A 19,644-nucleotide genomic window follows, 5' to 3' on the forward strand; every position below is an offset into this window, starting at 1 on the left:
AAGAGGAAGCCATCTTAGATGAGGTTTATGAGAAACAAGTGGTATATTTAACAAGATTTTATTGGTTGTGTATGAACTACTATGAACAGAATCCTAAGGAGTGCCAGCCACTGCCAGCTGCCATGGCCTGGAGCTTCAAGAGCCTGCACAGCACTGCAGAGCCTCACCTAGTGCAGGGGCTCCAGGTCCCCAGTACTGGGTTCCAGGCCACTGTCTCCTGCTTACTGCCACCAGCCACCAGGTGAGTCCATACCCACCTACCAACTCTTTTCCACCAGTTTTTTTGAAGGCAAAGGTATAGTACACTGAAGGCTTGGGGAGGGGCAGGACTGCAGAGAGAAACCACTCAAGATGCTCAAGGAGGCAATCTAGGCCATAAAGTAGTACACTAAAACCACCTCCAAAAGCTAGGGACAGAACAGGAAGAAACAGAGATTTCCCAAAACTAAAAAAGCCAAGAATGGGACTGTTCTAGTTTGCTAGCTGCCAGAATGTGATATACCAGAAATGGAATGGCTTTTAAAAGGGGGAATTTATTAAGTTGCAAGTTAACAGTCCTAAGGCCATGAAATTATCCCAATTAAAGCAAGTCTATAAAAATGTCTAAATTAAGAGGAGGTTACCTTCACTCAAGAAAAGCTGATGACATTCAGAGTTTCTCTCTCAACTGGAAAGGCACATGGCAATGTCTACTAGCATTCTCTCTAGGCTTCCCCCAGGGGCATTTTCCTTCTTCATCTCCAAAGGTCGCTGGCTGTATGGGCTCTGGTGGTTCTCATGGCTCTGTCATGCTCTGAAGCTTTCTCTAAAATGCTTCTTCTTTTAAAGGATTCCTGTAAACTAATCAGTATCCACCTGGAATGGTGTAGTCACATCTCCCTCTAATTGAAGGTTAATACCCACAACTAGCTGAGTCACATCTCTGTGGAAATAATCTAATCGAGTTTCCAACCTATAGTACTGAATATTGATTAACAGAAAAGGCTGCCTCCACAAGATTGGATCAGGATTAAAACATGGCTTTTCTAGGGTACAAAATCCTTTCAAACCAGCACAGGAACTATACAGCAAAGTATAAACGTTCATCACCAAAACATTTGATACCCAGGTAGTCAAGAAATTGATCACAATTCAGAAATCTGGTGACTGTCCTTCAAAGAAGAAAGAAATCTTTCAAATCCCACAGATACGGGAGAGGTAGGGCAATATGGTGGTATAGGGAGGTATAGAATTTAACTAGTCCTCTAGAGGAGGTAGTAATAGCCAGGAACTGTTTGGTACAACTGTTTGGGGTCATCCATGACTGGACACAGATCACAGAGGAGGAAGGGCTGAGATCACAGCACAGACGTGTAAGCAGCTCCATTTGCAGTTCTAATTAACAAAAGTGGACTGCTGAATACAAGCTCCAAGCACACATAAGCCCAGAGCAAGCAGGAAAAGAACCCTGAGGTTCTCCCAGCAGAAAGGAGGGAGGGCCGATAAAAAAAACAAAAACAAAAACAAAAACAGAGACTTCTGAAGTTAGCCAAGCTCAGAATACTGGAAATAGGCTGTGCCCTGAGAAAAGGGGCACATAGAGCCAGGGACCAACTCCAGCTCTTGACTGACAAAACTTGGGGGCTCAGTACTGGCTCTGAAAAGGGAATTCATGTTTGTTTGTTTATTTAACTATTCCAGGCAGCTTATTAGAGAAAACCTCAGGCATTTTCAATTGACAGCACTGAACCAGACAAGGGTGGAGTTAAGATATATCTGACAGTCAAAGTAACTAGTCAAGTGAAGGAGATAATTCCTGAAAGGACTTATTTTCCTCAAGAAAAGGGGGCAGGGCCCAACTCATGTGGCACTTCTCATTCAGAGAATTTAGACCCCAGGAGCTGAAAACAGAAACAGCTTAAGCATGCCTTCTGCCTCAGCCTTTGTCTCAACTACACCCGATAGGGACAAACTGAGACTTAATGGCACAGGTAGTTTCACCATAGAGTGAATTTTAGAAGGCTAGTGGGAGCCAAATATAAAAAATAAACCAGGGTTTATAGCTACAAAAGGAACAGATAGAAACAGTATTAAAAAAATAATAATAATAAAGCAGACTTCTGGGAAGATAGCTGAACAGAGTAGATCGAGATCAGCTGTGCTCCAAGGAAAAGTTAGAGAAGGGATGGGAAGGTGACTGAAGCAGTGATTTGGGACTGCAGCTGACCTGGGAGAGGCTTCTGCACCAATAGGGTGGCCTTGGTTGCAGAGGCCAAGGAACTGAGAGGGAGAGAGCTGGAACCTAGCATGGAGTGCGGAGTCTGTAAGAGTGAATGGATGGGAGCTGGGAATTATGAAGTAACGCATGTCACATTCCTTGGGTGTGATACCCTCATCAACACAGCCCCGTGACCGGCAATTCACAACATATCCATGCACCTGAACCCTGTCACCCGCTCCCATTCCCAGTGCTCCAGGTGCCCCCACCCCACCAGCCCCCAGTGTGTGTACCTGTTCCACATCCCCACCCCAAGTGCAGCCCAACCCACCTTTCCTGCACCCCTCCCAAGCACTACCTCTCTCTTCCTGCTCCATGAAGACTGTTGCCAGCACATATAGGCTCAGGGTGATAATCTCCATACCCAAGCTACCTGCGCCCCCCACCCACAGTGTTGCACAGCCTCACCCCACCCCCACAGGAGCTCTGAGCATCAGTTTACAGCACTCCTAGTCCCACACATGCGCACAGGTCCCCAGTCACGTTCTTCAGCTCTCAAACTTCACTCTTAGAATCACTCATGTGCACAACCCTCAGCCACACTTCTCAGATCTGAAAAGTGCTGACCTGTACAACTGGGTCACATCTGCCCCCAACCTACAAAGGCATAACACTGACCTACTGCCACAGTTCTATGCATGTGTACAAAGGGCCCCACACCCTAGACCAGTGCACACCAGCATTATGACCCCCAAACAAGTGCACCCACACAGCTACATCCTCCGTGGCTTCTGGGCATCCACATTCACAAGCATCAGCATAACATCCCCAACCTGTGCCTATACCTACCCTGAAAGGAATCACTGCACTGTTGTGCCCCGTCCCCTACCCTGCTCCCTGCTGCACATTCATCTGGCAAACACAAGGCCTTAGACTACTGAAAGAAATCAACTCCCAAAGTAAATAAATTAAGATATTTCCATGCAACAAAAACAACAGATCACTAAACATATCACAATGCAGACAGATAAAGCCCTGCCTAACAACCAAATTAAAACACCAGAGGAGACACAGACATTGGAACAACTAATCAAAGATGTTCATACAACTCTAATCAATAAAATAAATGGGATGGCAAATGACATAAAGGAGATCAAGAAGACAGCAGAAGAGCATAAAGAGGAATTTCAAAGAATAAACAGAAAAATAGCACATATCACATAGATTAAAGACTCCATTGACCAAATAAAAAACATACTAGAGGCACACAACAGATTTGAAGAGACAAAAGAAAGAATAAATGTTCTAGAGGACAGATAACTGACTTCAAAGACTCAAAACAGCAAATGGCAAAAAAGATGGAAAATTTTGAATTAGATCTCAGGGAAATGATAGACAAAACAAAGTACACAAATATAAGAATAATTGGTGTCCCAGAAGGAAAACAAAGGAGTAAAGGGCTAGGAAGAGTAGTTGAAGATATAATGGGGGAAAACTTCCCAACCCTTATAAAGGACATAAATATACAAGTCAAAGAAGCCCAATGAACTCCAAAAAGAATAAATCCAAATAGGCCTTCCTCAAGACACATACTAATCAATATGTCAAATGTTGAAGAGAATTAGAAAATTCTGAAAGCATCAAGAAAAAACAATCTACTACATACAAAAGAAACCACATACGCCTGGGTTCAGACTACTCAACTAGCACCATAGGGGTGAGAAGTCAGTGGTATGATATATTTAAAATAATGAAAGAGAAAAACTTCCAGCCAAGAATTCTGTATCCACCCAAACTTTCCTTCAAAACTGAGGGAAGGATTAAAATTTTCACAGACAAACAAATCCTGAAAAAATTTGTCACCAAGAGACTGGCCCTACATGAAATACTAAAAGGAGTTCTGTTGGCTGAAAATAACAAATACAGGAAGGAGAGACAGGGCACAGAATTGAAGAGTACCAGTAAGGGTAATATAAAAAGGGAAAGGGGGAAAAGAATGTATGGATCTGACAAATAAAATAAAAAGATAAGATGGCAGATTCAAGAAATGCCTTTTTAGTACAAACTTTGAATGTGAATGGGCTAAAATTACCAATTAAAAGATACAGGCTGGCAGAATGGATTAAGAAACATAATCCAGCTATGTGCTGCTTATAAAAGACTCATCTTAGACACAAGGATAAAAATAGATTGAAAGTGAAAGGATGGAAAAAGATTTTTCACACAAGTTGTAACCAAAAGAAAGCAGGAGTAGCTATACTAGTATCAGACACAACAGACTTTAAATGTAAAGATGTCATAAGAGACAAAGAAGGACACCATATACTAATTAAAGGGTCAATTCACCAAGAAGATATAACAACCATAAATGTTTATGCTCCCAATCAAGGAGCTCCAAAGTACATGAGACAGACATTGGCAAAACTGAAGGGAGCAATAAATGTTTCTACAATAATAGTAGAAGACTTCAATACACTACTCTCCTCTATAGATAGAACAACCAGATGGAGATCAACAAGGAAATAGAGAAGTCAAATAATATGATAAATGAATTAGAGCTAAGAGACATATATAGGTCATTGCACCCTAAAACACAAGGACACACATTCTTCTCCAGTGCTTATGGAACATTTTCCAGAATAGACCATATGATGGGGCACAAAACAGGTCTTTATAATTTTAAAAACACTGAAATTATTCAAAGCACTTTCTCTGCTCACTATGGGATGAAGCTAGATCTCAATAAGTGCCAAAGAACGAGAACATTCACAAATATAGAGAGATTAAATAACACACTCTTAAACAACCAGTGAGTCAAAAAAAATTGCTAGAGCAATCAGTAGCTATCTAGAAATGAATGAAAATGAGAATAAAATTTATCTGAACTTGTGGGATGTGGCAAAGGCTGTGCTGAGGGGGAAATTTATTACCCTAAATGCCTATATTAAAAAACAAGAAAGTGTAAAAATCGAGGATGTAACAGCATACTTGGAGGAACAGGAGAAAGAACAGCAAATGAACCCCAAAGCAAATAGAAGAACAGAAATAACAAAGATTAATGCAGAGACAGATGAATGGGAGAACAAAAGAACAACAAAAAGAATCAATAAAACCAAAAGTTGGTTCTTCAAGAAAATCAATAAAATTGATGGGCCACTAGCAAGACTGACAAAGAAAAAGAGAGAGGATGCAAATAAAGAAAATCAGAAATGTGAAGGGGTAAGTTACCACAGATTCTGAAGAAATAAAAGAAATCATAAGAGGATACTTTGAATAAATATATGTCAACAAACTAGACAGCTTAGATGAAATGGACAAATTCCTGGAAACACACAAACAAGCTACAATGACTCAGGAAGAAACAGAAGATCTCAACAAACCAATCACAAGTAAAGAGATTCAACCAGGCATCAAAAATCTTCCTACAAAGAAAAGCCCAGGGCCAGATGGCTTCTCAGGGGAATTTTATCAAACATTCTAAAAAGAACTAACAACAATCCTGCTCAATCTTTTCCAAAAAACTGAGGAAAAAGCAACTCTACTTAACTCATTTTATGAAGCTAATACCATTTTAATACCAAAACTAGGAAATGCTATAAGAAAGGAAAACTATGGGCCAATCTCCCTAATAAACATAGATGCAAAAATTCTCAACAAAATATTAGGAAATCAAATCAAACAACACATTAAAAGAATTATATACCACAACCAAGTGGAGTTCATAACAGGAATGCAAGGATGGTTCAATGTAAGAAAATCAATTAATGTAATAAAGCACATTAACAAATCAAAAGGGAAAAAAAATCACATGATCATTTTGATTGATGCTGAAAAAGCATTCAACAAAATTCAACATCCTTTTCTGATAAAAACACTCCAAAAGATAGGAATCAAAGGTAACTACCTCAATATGAGAAAGGGGATATATGAAAAACCAATAGCCAGCATTGTACTCAATGGAGAGAGACTGAAAGCTTTCTCCCTTAGATCAGGAAAAAGACAAGGATGCCCCCTGTCACCACTATTACTCAACATTGCACTAGAAGTTCTAGCTAGAGCAATCAGGCAGGACAAAGAAATAAAAGGCATCCAAATTAGAAGGGAAGAAGTAAAATTCTCATTATTTGCAAATGATATGATACTATACTTGGAAGATCCTGAGAAATCTAAAGCAAAATTACTTGAGCTAATCAAAAAATTCAGAAAGGTGGCGGGATATGAAATTAACATGCAAAAATCAGTAACATTTCTATACACAAGCAACGACCTAGCTGAGGAGTCAACTAAGGAAAAAATTCCATTCAAAATAGCCACTAAAAGAATCAGGTACTTAGGAATGAATTTAACTAGGGACATAAAGGATTTGTACACAGAAAACTACATAACATTCCTAAAAGAAGTCAAAGGAGTTATAAATAGGTGGAAAGACATTCCCTACTAATGGATAGGAAGGCTAAATATAATTAAGATGTCAATTCTTCCCAAATTGATCTACAGATTCATCGTGCTACTAATCCAAATTCCAGCAACCTACTTTGAAGACTTGGAAAAGCTAATTACCAAATTCATCTGGAAGGGAAAAGACCCCAAATAGCTAAAAGCATCCTAAAAAAGAAGAAAACAAAGTGGGAGGATTAACACTTCCTGACGGTAAATCTATTATAAAGCCACAGTGGTCAAAAAAGCATCCCAAGACCATGCACAAAGACAGAAGCACTGACCAATGGAATCGAATCAAGAGTACAGAAATAGACCACCAAATCTATGGTCAACTCATTTTTGACAAGGCCCCAAATCCTCTGAACTGGGACAAAATAGTCTTTTCAATAATTGGGCATGGAAGAACTGGATATCAGTAGCCAAAAGAATGAAACAGGACACCTATCTTACACCCTACCCCCAAATTAACTCAAAGTGGATCAGACACCTAAATGTAAGAACTAGTACCCTAAAGCTTCTAGAAGAAAATGTAGGGAAACATCTTCAAAACCTAGTAATAGGAGGAAGCTTCCTAAATTTTACACCCAAAGCACAAGCAACAAAAGAAAAAACTGATAAATGGGAGCTCCTCAAAATCAAATCTTGGTAGTGGTTCAGTAGTAGACTGCTCAACTTCCATGCGGGAGACCCAGGTTTTATTCCCAGACCAGGCACCCAAAAAAAAAAAAAAAAAAAATCAAATGCTTCTGCACTTCAAAAGACTTTGTCAAGTGCTCACCTCAGCAGCACATTTACTAAAATTGGTACGATAGAGAGAAGATTAGCATGGCCCAGGCCAAGTATGACACACAAATTGATGAAGCGTTCCATATTTAAAAAAAAAAAAAAAAGACTGTGAAAAACGTAAAAGGGCAGACAACTCAGTGGGAGAAAATATTTGGAAATCACATATCAGACAAAGGTTTGATATCCTGTATACACAAAGAAATCATACAAATCAACAACAACAAAAAAAAAACAATTGTAAAATGGGCTAAAGATATGAATAGGCATTTTTCTGAAGTACAAATACAGATGGCTCAAAAGCACAGGAAGAGATGTTCATTTTCATTGGCTATAAGGGAAATGCAAATCAAGACTACAATGAAATACCACCTCACACCTATAAGAATCCTGCTATTAAACAAACAGAAAGCTATAAATATTGGAGAGGATGTGAAGAAATTGGGACACTTATATACTGCTGGTGGGAATGTATAATGATGCTGCCACCATGGAAGACTGGCAGTTACTTAGGAAACTAAATCTCTAGTTGCTCTATGACCCAGCAATAGTACCACTTGGTATATATCCAAAAGAGCTGAAAGCAATGACACAAACAGACATTTGCACACTAATGTTCATGCATTATTCACAATCGCCAAAAGATGGAAACAAACCAAATGCCCATCAACAGACAAGTGGATCAACAAAATATGGTATACACATATGATGGAATATCATGCAGCAGTAAGACAAAATGATGTCCTGAAGCACATGATAAGACAGATGAGACTTGAGGACATAATGCTGAATGAAATAAGCCAGATACAAAAGGATAGATACTGTATGATTCCACTTTTCTGACCATGGTAAAGGTAAAATTAGAGGCTTATAATATAGAATATAGGAGATTTAGAGATTCATAGAAGGTAGAGATGGATGAACAGTTAGCTAATGAGGTTGAACTCTAATGTAAGGGAATAGATAGGAGTAAAGGTGGCTCTCTAGTGGGCCTAAAATTAATATTACCATATTGAAGATGAACAAGTTTGAAAGGGGTTGTATAGACCTACTGTTCCACTGATTAATACTAGAAATATAAATTAGTTCTTGCAAGAACTAATTCAAAGGTATGATTTGTGTACAAAGAGTGTTTAAGTCCAGGGTACAGGGGGAAAACTGCTATTGTATGCTATGGACTATGTTTAAAAGAAAACTTCAGCACTACCATAGCAACAGCAGAGGTAAATAACGGAGTGGGGAGGGACAAGAGTTAAGAGGAGGTTTAGATTTCCTATTTGGCGAGGGTATGTTTATTGGTTTTCTTTCTCTTGGGAACAATGAAATTATCTAAAATTGAGAGTGTTGATGGACTGTGGACTTTGGGCACTCTACTTGCTCCCTGATGAATGCAGGTGGCTGAAGGATGCACTGATTGAGAGGTAGACTGGCACTACCTAACTGTAATACAATAATGTTAGAACACTGAATGAAGCTGAATGTCAGAATGACAGAGAAAGATAGATGACAAAGACTGAGATGGTATAATCTAGGAAAGAACAAAGGAATATCAATACTGCAGGGTGCTGAAAATAGATGGTAATTAATATTTTAAAACTTTAACTTATGTGTGAGACTAAAGCAAAAAATGTTTATTTGGCACAAAATTTATATTTTGACTAGTGCATTTCCTAATATAACTTATGTGGGCAGCTTAATTGAACTCCATAGTACATGGAACCTTGAGTAGGGCATGAGATTTTGTAGGTTTGTCCAGAGTAATGCCCCAATATCCCAGAGTGATTTGAACAGTGAATAAAAAAGTAATTGCCAAGTCCCCTTGGGGGAATGGTGAGAAAGGGAGAAAATTCAGCTTCCCAAACTGGAGAATTCTTGATATTCTCACAAGCAGTGGGGACAACCAAAGTAACAGGCTGAGCCCCAATTTGGGGTTTTTACATACGAAATTTAACCCCGCAAAGGATAGGTGTGGTAGTTAGAGTCAGGTGTCAATTTGGACAGGTTGAAGGTGCCTAGTTCTATTGCTGTGGACATGAGCCAATGGCATGTGAACCTCATCTGTTGCTGATTACATTTGCAGTCAGCTAGGAGGCATGCCTGCTGCAATGAATGATGTTTGATTTAATTGGCTGTTGTTTAAATGAGAGAGCTAAATGTAGCACAGCCCAAGCAGCTCAGCATACCTCATCTCAGTACTCACAGTTCAGCCCAGGCCTTTGGAGATGCAGAAAGGAATCACCCCCAGGGAAAGTTGTTGGAACCCAGAGGCCTGGAGAGGCCAGCAGAGATTGCCCTGTGCCTTCCCACATAAGAAAGAGCCTCAGTTGAAAGTTAGCTGCCTTTTCTCAAAGAACTATACATTAACTAAATAAATCCCCTTTTATTGAAAGCCAATCCATCTCTGGTGTGTTGCATTCTGGCAGCTGAGCAAACTAGAACGATAGGCCAAGCCTACTTAAAATTAGGCCTAAGAGTCACCCCCAAGAGAACCTCTTCTGTTGCTCAGATGTGGCCTCTCTCTCTCAGCCAACACAACAAGCAAACTCACTGCCCTTCCCCTCTGTTTGTGAAACATGACTCCCACGGGTGTGGACCTTCCTGGCAATGTGGGACAGAAATCCTAGAATGAGCTGGGACTCAGCATCAAAGGATTGAGAAAACTTTCTCAACCAAAAGAAGGAAAGAGAGAAATGAGACAAAATAAAGTGTCAATGGCTGAGAGATTCCAAAAAGAATTGAGAGGCTGTCCTGGAGGTTATTCTTATGCATTAAATTGATATCACCTTTTTAGTTAAGGTGTAATGGAGAGGCTGGAGGGAACTGCCTGAAAATGTAGAGCTGTGTTCCAGTAGCCATGTTGCTTGAGGATGATTGTATAATGATACAGCTTTTCAATGTGACTGTGTGATTGTGAAAACCTTGTGTCTGATGCTCCTTTTACCTACCTTATCAACAAGACAAGTAAAACATATGGATTAAAAATAAATATTTTTAAAATAAAAAAATTAATTAATTAAAAATAAATAAAGATTAAAAATAAAAAAGACAAGTAAAATATATATTAAAAATAAATAAATAAAAATAAAACTAAAATAAATATTTTAAAATAAAATTTTAAATATTTAAAATTTTAAATAAATTTTATTTAAAAATAAAATTTTAAATAAATTTACTATTTTAAATAAATTAAAAATAAATAAATAATTTATTGTTAAAATAAATAATTTTAATAATATTAAAAATAAATAAATAATAGGGGGACAAATGTTAAAATAAATTTAGTAGATTAAAATGTTAGTGATCAATGAAAGGGGTATGGTATGGATGAATTTTTTTGTTTTTTTATTTCTTTTTATGAATTGATGCAAATGTTCTAAGAAGTTATCATGATGATGAATGTACAAAAAAAAGAATTAGATTGGTGAGCAATGGTGTATACTTATGAACGAAGGTTGTGCTGTAACAAAAAAGGAACGAAGTCGTGAGATAAGCAATGATGTGAATGAATGTGTGGGACATTTAATGAGGGAAAATAAGCCAGAAACAAAAGAACAACAATGGTATGGTCACCTTTAACAAAGGCTTACAAGGAAACGGGCTCATATTGTAAGCTCTTATAGCAGACACATTTAGTCTGGAGTGGCAATTATTATTTTTGGATTTTGAGAGACTGTTTAATATATCTATACAACCTGATATTTAGAGAAAAGAACAAAGCTGATCAGGTTGGGGTTAAAGTAATTCAAAACATCAGGGTAAGGAAGACAATTTAGAACCTCACATACTCTTTGAGACCAAAGAAAGAAAGGTTCATTTGGTTTGGAACCGAAATTTTCTATAGCACATACTCCAACTCAATCTATCTGTGTAACTCATTTGAACAAGTGAAACACAGGGAGCACACAATAAGAAAGAGGTCCTTTAATCCTGTATAACCTAATGCAATGCCTGGTTACATCCTTGAGTGTATTAAGCAGATAATCAAAACATATTGGCAAAGTCCCTTGAGGGATGGGAGAAAAAATATGGAACTGTTAAACTTTACCATCAGGAAATTCCCTGATACTATGTCAACTTTACGGACAAGCAAATCAATAGGCCATGCCCTTGATCTTGAGGCTTACTCTTGTGAAGCTTATATAGCGGAGAAGCTTAACCTACCTATAGGTATGCCTAAGAGTTACTTCTGGAAGACTTCTTTAGTTACTCAGATGTGGCCTCAGTCTCTCTAAGCCCAACTTTGCAAGCGAAATCATTGCCCTACCTCCTATGTGGGACATGACATCCAGGGGTGAAAGTCTCCCTGGTGTGGGAGATGGCTCCCAGGAATGAATCTAGCCCTGGCATCATGGGATCAACAATTCCATCCTGACCAAAAGGGAGAAAGGAAGTGTAACTAATAAAGTGTCAGTGGCAGAGAGAGTTCAAATAGAGTTGAGAGACTATTCCAGAGGATGGTCTTTTGCAAGCTTCAATTAGACATTGTTACCTATCATAACCTGCCAACCCCCAACCAGGACCATTCCAGCCAATCCTAAAGAACATCTAGGGCAATATATAAGATTCCACAAGGGTTCCATGCACTAGTTAGCTTCATAGAAACCTACAACCTCCAGATGGGTCCCTGGACCAGATAAGTTCTGAAACCTAGTGGGCCCAGCCTCTCCAGAACATCAGATAGTTCTATCTCTCTCCCCATATTAGTGACAGACACTTCCAACATGAAAAAATTAAAAGGGCCATCACCCAAACACCCCTAAAGAGAGGGACAAGAAAGATCAAAGGTGATAGTAGAGTTAAAGAGAAGATAGGATTGCTGAATCATTAAATTGATATCTCTTTTAATTTCTAGTATCTTAGAGCAGCTAGAAGTAAAAACCTAAAATTGGGGAATTGTAACCCATGCCAAACACTGAAATATGTTCTACAACTAATCGTGGTGCTGTGCTTTGAAGTTTATTGCTGTTTTTTTATATATGTGATTTTTCACAAAAGAAAAAAGTTGATTGTGATAAAAAAATATTTAAGCCTTCTAGCTTCCTATATTCTGATGTAGCTAGATGGAAAAATCTGAGAGAATTGTATGGTAGTCCACGACAAACTCTGGGATCTGTCCTTGCTGAAGAGTGCTTTGAAAATTATTGTTTTTTTATTTCTTTGTTTTGTATATATGTTATACTATGCAATTAAAAAGTTTAAAAAATTGATAAGAAAAAACTGATAGATTAGCAATAATTCAGCAAGCAAGAGGAAGGATATTCCCAGCAGAAGGCAAAGGAAGGCAGCAAAGTTTATTGGTAACTGAGTGAGCTAATGTCACACAGAATAAACTTCAAATCTCTGTACTCCTACTTTATATTATGGGAATTCCAATCTCATCATTTGCATTATGGAGCAATATCACTAATTCTTATGCCTGGCAAACAAGCACCCAGTAATAGTAGTTTGTGGCTGCTGTTAGTCTTGAAGATAGTCATAGAAATATGGAAATGCATAAAGATCATAAATATTGATGAATAGCAAAGGAAAAATGAAAAGAATAAACCCAGTTGTATCGAGATCATGGACCACTCTGCAGTGGTCCATGTGAGGTTTTAGGAAAGGTTAATGCTAAACTCTGGAAAAATAAAGAGTTTGGGCTCTTATTTAGTAGGAAATAGTGGTATTTGAGGCTTTTCAAGGAGACTTTTATATTACCACGCAGAAGAGATTAGCTGCTTCCTGTCTGGAACCAGAATTCAAATTCACATTTTTGCAAGCCCCAAGGAAGTAACACAAAGAAGAGAAGTAGGCTGGGTGATGGCCATGCAACCCTGCGTCAGGACCCCATTCAATAGGGGTCGGTCCCTACCTTGCTCCAAGGTGACTGTTTCCAGGGAGAGTGCGGGGATATGTGGTCAAATTTTTCTGATTTTTCAAAACATATATGGATACTTATATGAAATCTCCTAATTTTTATATGTTAGATAAATGTTTTAAACATCATGAATGGATCAAACATATTGATGAGAGTGATCAGGCACATACATAGCTCCCGACTGAGGCCTCTGATCTGGGGCTTCCCCATATTTGAAAAAGATCTTTGACTTACCCTTACACAGCCAAGTTCTAGGAAAGAGATCTCCTTGTTGTTTGGGTTCACAGTGTTTTCCCGAAACAACGAAAAAATCTGCCCTCAAACATGAATTCAAACTTGTACATCTAGAGGAACAGAAAAAAAATGCTGACACCTTTAGAATGGCAGTTTTTCCTGCTTCTAGCCATCATTTAAAAATAATATTGGGCTCCAGTCTCAACCAAAAAACCTTATAATAAATTTCAACATTTCCCTTTTCATAGAAATAGGGCCTAAAACAGCATTTTGTGGCCAGAATATGGAGTTTTTCATTATTTCCCTCCATATGATTATTTCTTTGAGGTTTAAGAAAGGTTAATGCTAGAATGACATTGAAAATTCTCCAGTACTTTACAACATAGTCATAAACTATCAACATGTTGTTTCCTTCACCCCTAAAATGTAGCTAGCTTTCACTGAGTGCCAAGCTCTTGACATTCACCAATACTAACCCTCACAGCAACCCTATGGGGAAAGGAACAAATAAGTTAATTAACTTGCTCAAGGCTTTATACTAGTTAAGTAGCAGAGATGGAATCCCAGCATGTGAACTCTTTCCACTGCCCATGATGTATCACTAAAGATATAACAGGATATTAAAATGGAAAGTTCACTGAAGTCTCAAAATTCAATAGCTATTACATACTTCAAAGTCAGATAAAAGTGTAAATTTTCAAGGGTATGATAGTCTATACTGTTCACCAATATTTACTGGTCCATCCTAGGGGAGAAATAGCCTCAGCCTCATTGTCATCAGGCTTGTCCATGTGACTTGCTGTGGCCAATAAAATGTGGACATAAGAATCATCATACCATCCAAGCAGAAGCTTTTTTCTCTTGGTAACAATAACTGACAATGTTCTAGAGAAAGGCCATCTTGTCAGCATAAGAAAAATGGAGAGCAGAATAGCAGCTGACCCATGAAGAATATGTACTGAGAAATAACCCTTAGTTGTCATAAGTCACTGAAATGTAGGGAATCATTTGTTACTGTAGCACAACCTAGCCTATCCTGACTGATAAGAAGGTAGTCAAAAGCCAGTCAAAAAATTCAAGTGCCTTGCCCACATTGAGGGTATACATAACTCAAGGATGAAGATTAAGGGAATATTTGTGAATAGGATTTTGGGGAAGTGCAATTAGTAGATTGTGACTCTCACTCCTATCCCCATCTGGAGAGATAATGGGGTACTTGCCCCTTATCTTAAACCTATTGAGAAGGGCTTCAACAGGACCACACAGAAAGTGTTATGGTATCTTACTCCCACCTGGGAAATCTATAAACCAAGATATTAACTAGCAGACCACTCTAACAGTGGCAGCAACAGAGAGATTTCTGCTTTGCTGACATCATCTTGCACTACCAAAGATGCAGAATGTCCCCTGGACAGCCAGTGTAGGGTCAACATGTGTCCTGTCCCAAGGAGTGAAGAACTTTTCAAGGAAGAAGCTGGAAGTAAAATGCTGGATTCCAGGGGCTGAAGAAGCAACTATAATGAGTGAGATGGAAGAGAGGTCATCTCCTGTACCAAGGAAACTCCCTAAGAAAGAGCCCTAGAAATAAAGGGAATCCTGAAGAATGCATAATTGTACTTCTTGGGTGACAGAATTAGCTTTCAATACTTAATAGGACTATAAAATATTATTTTCAGCACCCAATGGTCTCAAGCAACTAAGAACTTTCTATTGCTATCATCTCTCTTCCACTCCTCACTCCTCCTCCCACTAATCCCAGAGTGATCTGAAATCTGGGCTAGCAAGATACAGAAGAAGAGAAGGAGAAGGAAAAGTTGAAAGGAGGGAAAGAGAGAAGAGGCTGTATTCCACAGAGAGTAAGCATCTGGCTGCAGGCCTGACCCAGGGAAGAGGAAAACTGTAGCTGGAAATAAGTTAGAAATTAGGATGATTACATGAGTCTACAGATTTTAATATCTGTTTAGAGCTATTTATAATACCTATTAATAGCCAGAAAATTCTTGAGGCTGCCTAAATTTTCATGAGGGTGGGAGAAGACGTAAACCAACAGAATATAATTAAATGGACATCAGAGTTGCTTGATCATATCCCACAGGTGGTATTTGTGCAAGCACTAGCTGCACAGACCACAATCATGCACTACATTATTTTATAGACTAAACCTTAAATAATCAGAGAAAAGAGGAAAGAGCCATGATTCTGAAAGAGGACTACCTTTTGGCTACATGCTCCCACAAATTTTCATTTCCCGAGAAGCATACAGATGTGAGCAATATGGGAAAATAAAATTCTGCCTGTCCCTGCTTCTGGTACATAGATGAGTGGACAAAATTCACTACAGGCATCATCTGACTTCTTCTAAGGAAATTTAGAACTAAAATCATATTAAGTCTCAAGAGGCTTTAGCTTTAGGGTCATAGACCACTTAGACACACACAGACACACACACACATACTGTCTCAGGTTCATGTATATGGAAGACTCCAGAAGCTGAAGATAAGACAGGCTGTCAAGGATTCAGGTTCACCCCCTGCTCCACCTTGAAGGGTCTGGAACCATTTCATCAGTTAGCTACTGTGTTCTATTCACTTCAAGATCTGACATGCAACCAACCATCTGTAATGAATGCAACTCAGCTTGGAAAGAAGGGACCTGACTGAAACATTTCCAACAAGAGACCCTCTGAAATTGTAGCCCAGCAGGCTTGGTAGCCAGACTCTGGGCTATCTCAGTGACCCTAAGTGTTAGAAGGGAGGACAATACGTGTAATGGCTGGTTACCTAGGGATGTGGACAAGCCACACATTTTCCACTAAACCTTTCTATTCAATCCACTTAGCTTTTCCTCTATCTACCCCCAGTAAGAACTCTGGTTCACTCAGGAATGGTGAGAAAGAATCATAGTTGAAAAATGGTGTTTTAACTCACTCTGACATCACCAAAAATACATTTACTACAGATCAGCTTCAGCCATAACACAAGAGCTTGTGGGCACCACAGAAGGTGTTGCAATTATCTGGTCCAAATCTGAAAGATAATCAGACTCCACAGCTGGTTTTGGAATTGCTGAGCAGTGACATTCACTCAGTAAATGCTTTGAATCCTTGAACTCAACTGAATAAAGTTGACTCTTGATTCACTAGAGTCCTGGGGATTAGAAATGCTCTTCTTCTGAAGTGTCATGCAGTGAGGAGCCTGGCACATGGGAAATGAAAGGCTTCCCTAACCCTTCACCTAAACATTAGTCAACAAACATTCATTGAGCAACAATCTTTGACGGATACAAAGACAAAAACAATGAACCCCCAATGAACTTAGTATAGTAGGAGAAATAAAGTAAATGCACAAAGATGATAATATAAGAGAGACTGTATTTCATGTCTTAGGAGATCTTGAAAGATAAATGGAATTTGGATCCACAGAACAAAAGGAAGTTGTTTCAGGCAGAGGGGACAGCTCAGGCAGAGGTAGAAAAGCAAAGGACTGGTTCAAACAACAGTAAATGGCCCAGTGGGTGGACCCAGAGTTTTGTGGGGAAGCTTAAGCATGCTAAAAGCAGACCTGAGTCAAGAATTTGCATTCAAATACCTATTCTGAAGTCATTCCAGGAATCCTAGGAAGGGGAATGGGGAATCAGAGAAGAAAGGAAAGCCAGTGAAGGGTAAGCTCATGGGTACTTGTCTCTGGACAAATGGAAAACATTCCCACTAGAAACCTGCTAACTGGCTGTCTGTGAAAATTTCACAGAGTGAAATTCCTTAAATAAGGAAGCTGGGCTTTATTGTTCAGTGAGTAGCCACTGAAGGTTTATGAGGATTGAATAACCTAATCAGATCATTACACAGACCAATCTCATAACGGTGAGAGCAAAGAGATGTCTGAAATGGAAATTCTAATCACTCTTCAGAATTATCCTACCAGCTCCCACCCCTCATCGGTTGAGGGTTGCTTCAAGAGTGTTACCTCCATGGGACTGCTAGCTGAGTAGGCACCTGCCTCCAGAGAAAGCCCTCAGGCAAGGAGACCACAGGTACTTGAGGCAAGAAGCCCTTGGGGTATACAGAGAACTAGCTTCTGAAGCTCTTAAGTGACACTCTGTGGTGAGCTGCTGATGGCATCTAAATACAGGGGTGAAGCTAAAACATTAGATTAGGAGGAAATACTGAAGACCTTATATACTCCATTCATCTGAATTCAAATCAGTAAATATTTTTGGCTCTTAGGCCCTCTGAGAGAAAAAAAGTGAAAAGTGAATTAAATATGCTCCTGTCATCAAGAGGCATATAGTCCTTAAATAAGGAAGCTGGGCTTTATTGTTCAGTGAGTAGCCACTGAAGGTTTATGAGGATTGAATAACCTAATCAGATCATTACACAGACCAATCTCATAACGGTGAGAGCAAAGAGATGTCTGAAATGGAAAGGCCATTCAACAAAGGTCTGAGCTAAAGTAGCAGCCATGGAGGATGGAGAGCTGTGTGTGGGGTGGGGGGTGGCGGGGTTATATATAAGAAGTGGAGACTAAAGTAAAATTAACAGGAGGAAGTGAAACTGGCAGGAGGTAGCTACTGAATTGATTTTTTAAAAGATGAAGCTGAAGGAGAATGCAAGAAACTCAGATTTTTAGCTTTGGGGAAATGCTGTTAGCATCAAGAGAAACAAAAACATCAGAAGAGCAGAAGGTAGGGAGAGGAAAAGTTCATTTTTTGCCCATGTTGAACTTGAATTCACAATACACCTCATCCACCAGCCAGTTTCACTCAGCCTTTAGTCATTTCCCCTAGATCTTGACTCAGGGCTGCTAACGTTTGCAAACCTTTAAAGCAATTTCCAGGTCTTCCTGGCCCAAATAAGTAGAGCTGGAAGTCTAAGCCACATCCATTGTCATCAGCTCACAATAAACACCAGACTGTTTTTGTGTTATTTTTGCGTGTGTGTTTAAACTGGGATGGTCTTTCCACAAAAGCACAGGCCTGTTCCCACCATGAAGTCAATCTGGCTAAGCAGATAATAAACCTTCTCCCCACATGGAGGTTAAGGCTAAAACAAGGAAGAACACCTGGCTTTAATGACCTGCTGCATTTGGGAGCCTTCCTTCTAAAGGGGTACCACAGGCGGCTCCCATATGTGTGTCTGTCAGCATATAAATACCTCCAATCCTTGACAGTACAACTTATAGCATTCCCTGCTTCTATTTAAACCACAAGCGCAGCTGAAAGAATCAAAGTTTTTCTACTCCCCATGCTGAGGTTCTTAAAGCTTTGTTTTTTTGGTTAGTGGGAGATAAAAGTAGAGGTGGGAGGTTACCAGAAGGTTCTCCTTTGGAAACTCCCATTAGCTGACAGTGGGCTAGGGGTGGAGACTCACAGGGATTGTGCTTATTCATCTCTTTCTCTGTAAAACAGCTGCAAGATGTCCTTGGGAAACCTAGGACACCTAAGCAAAGCACTCAAATACCTAGGATTTCTGCCAGTGGGAAGCCTAATAAGTGGGCCCTAGGGTCAAACCACATTAACACTCAACTGCTATTATTAGAAATTGGGAGTGAAGAAGCTATACCAGTGAGCAAACTGAGTGAGCAAAGCTCTAAAAGCCGGATGGCAGGTGGAGGGGTGTAGTCTGAGGGAATAGCTGTCACTGATGGGGTTCCCTGTGGGTGCCAAAGGGATACTGAGGCCTACTTGGAGCTGTCTGTCCTGGAGCCAACGGCCATGCTTTGCTCCCATCTGTACTCTCTACAGAGCCCGTTTAAATTCCAATTGGGAGAGCTGTGCTCAGAGCTAAGAGTGCCACCTACAGGCCCTTCGTTGCTAAATATTTACTGGAAAATCTGAAGAAAGCCATTCACAGTTTGCTCAGTATCCTAGCGTATCTTGAAGCATCACTTGATAAAGCAGGGTGTGGGTGTGTGTGTGTGTGTGTGTGTTGAGGGTGGCATAGGTGATACACCAGAAAAAAATTTAAAATAACAGATTCTTGGCCCAAACATAACTGGAAGGAGGCAGGTGATAAAAACAGATAGTGGGAGGTCGAGAGAGGGCTTTGGAAGAGAGAACTGGTTCATTGCTACCTGTCCCCACCCACTCTCACTTAGTCTGAACCTTCAGCAGGACTCAACTCTCACTGCTCCTTCTT

At 39.5% G+C, this 19,644-nt stretch overlaps 1 long non-coding RNA gene and 1 other non-coding gene across 2 annotated transcripts in view; one reads left to right on the top strand and one right to left on the bottom strand.

Moving 5' to 3' along the window:
• LOC143661044 (uncharacterized) overlaps positions 1-19,644 on the bottom strand; it is a 98,630-nt gene that overhangs the window by 74,021 nt on the left and 4,965 nt on the right. The window contains exon 3 of the long non-coding RNA XR_013164396.1: positions 13,512-13,621. This is a non-coding gene — a long non-coding RNA (uncharacterized LOC143661044). The remainder of the gene's footprint in view (positions 1-13,511; positions 13,622-19,644) is intronic.
• Positions 7,408-7,513, top strand: LOC143675281 (U6 spliceosomal RNA). Its single transcript, XR_013171518.1, has one exon. It is a non-coding gene; the product is annotated as a U6 spliceosomal RNA (small nuclear RNA).

Source organism: Tamandua tetradactyla, chromosome 2 (genome assembly GCF_023851605.1).
Source record: "Tamandua tetradactyla isolate mTamTet1 chromosome 2, mTamTet1.pri, whole genome shotgun sequence".
Taxonomy (NCBI): Eukaryota; Metazoa; Chordata; class Mammalia; order Pilosa; family Myrmecophagidae; genus Tamandua; species Tamandua tetradactyla.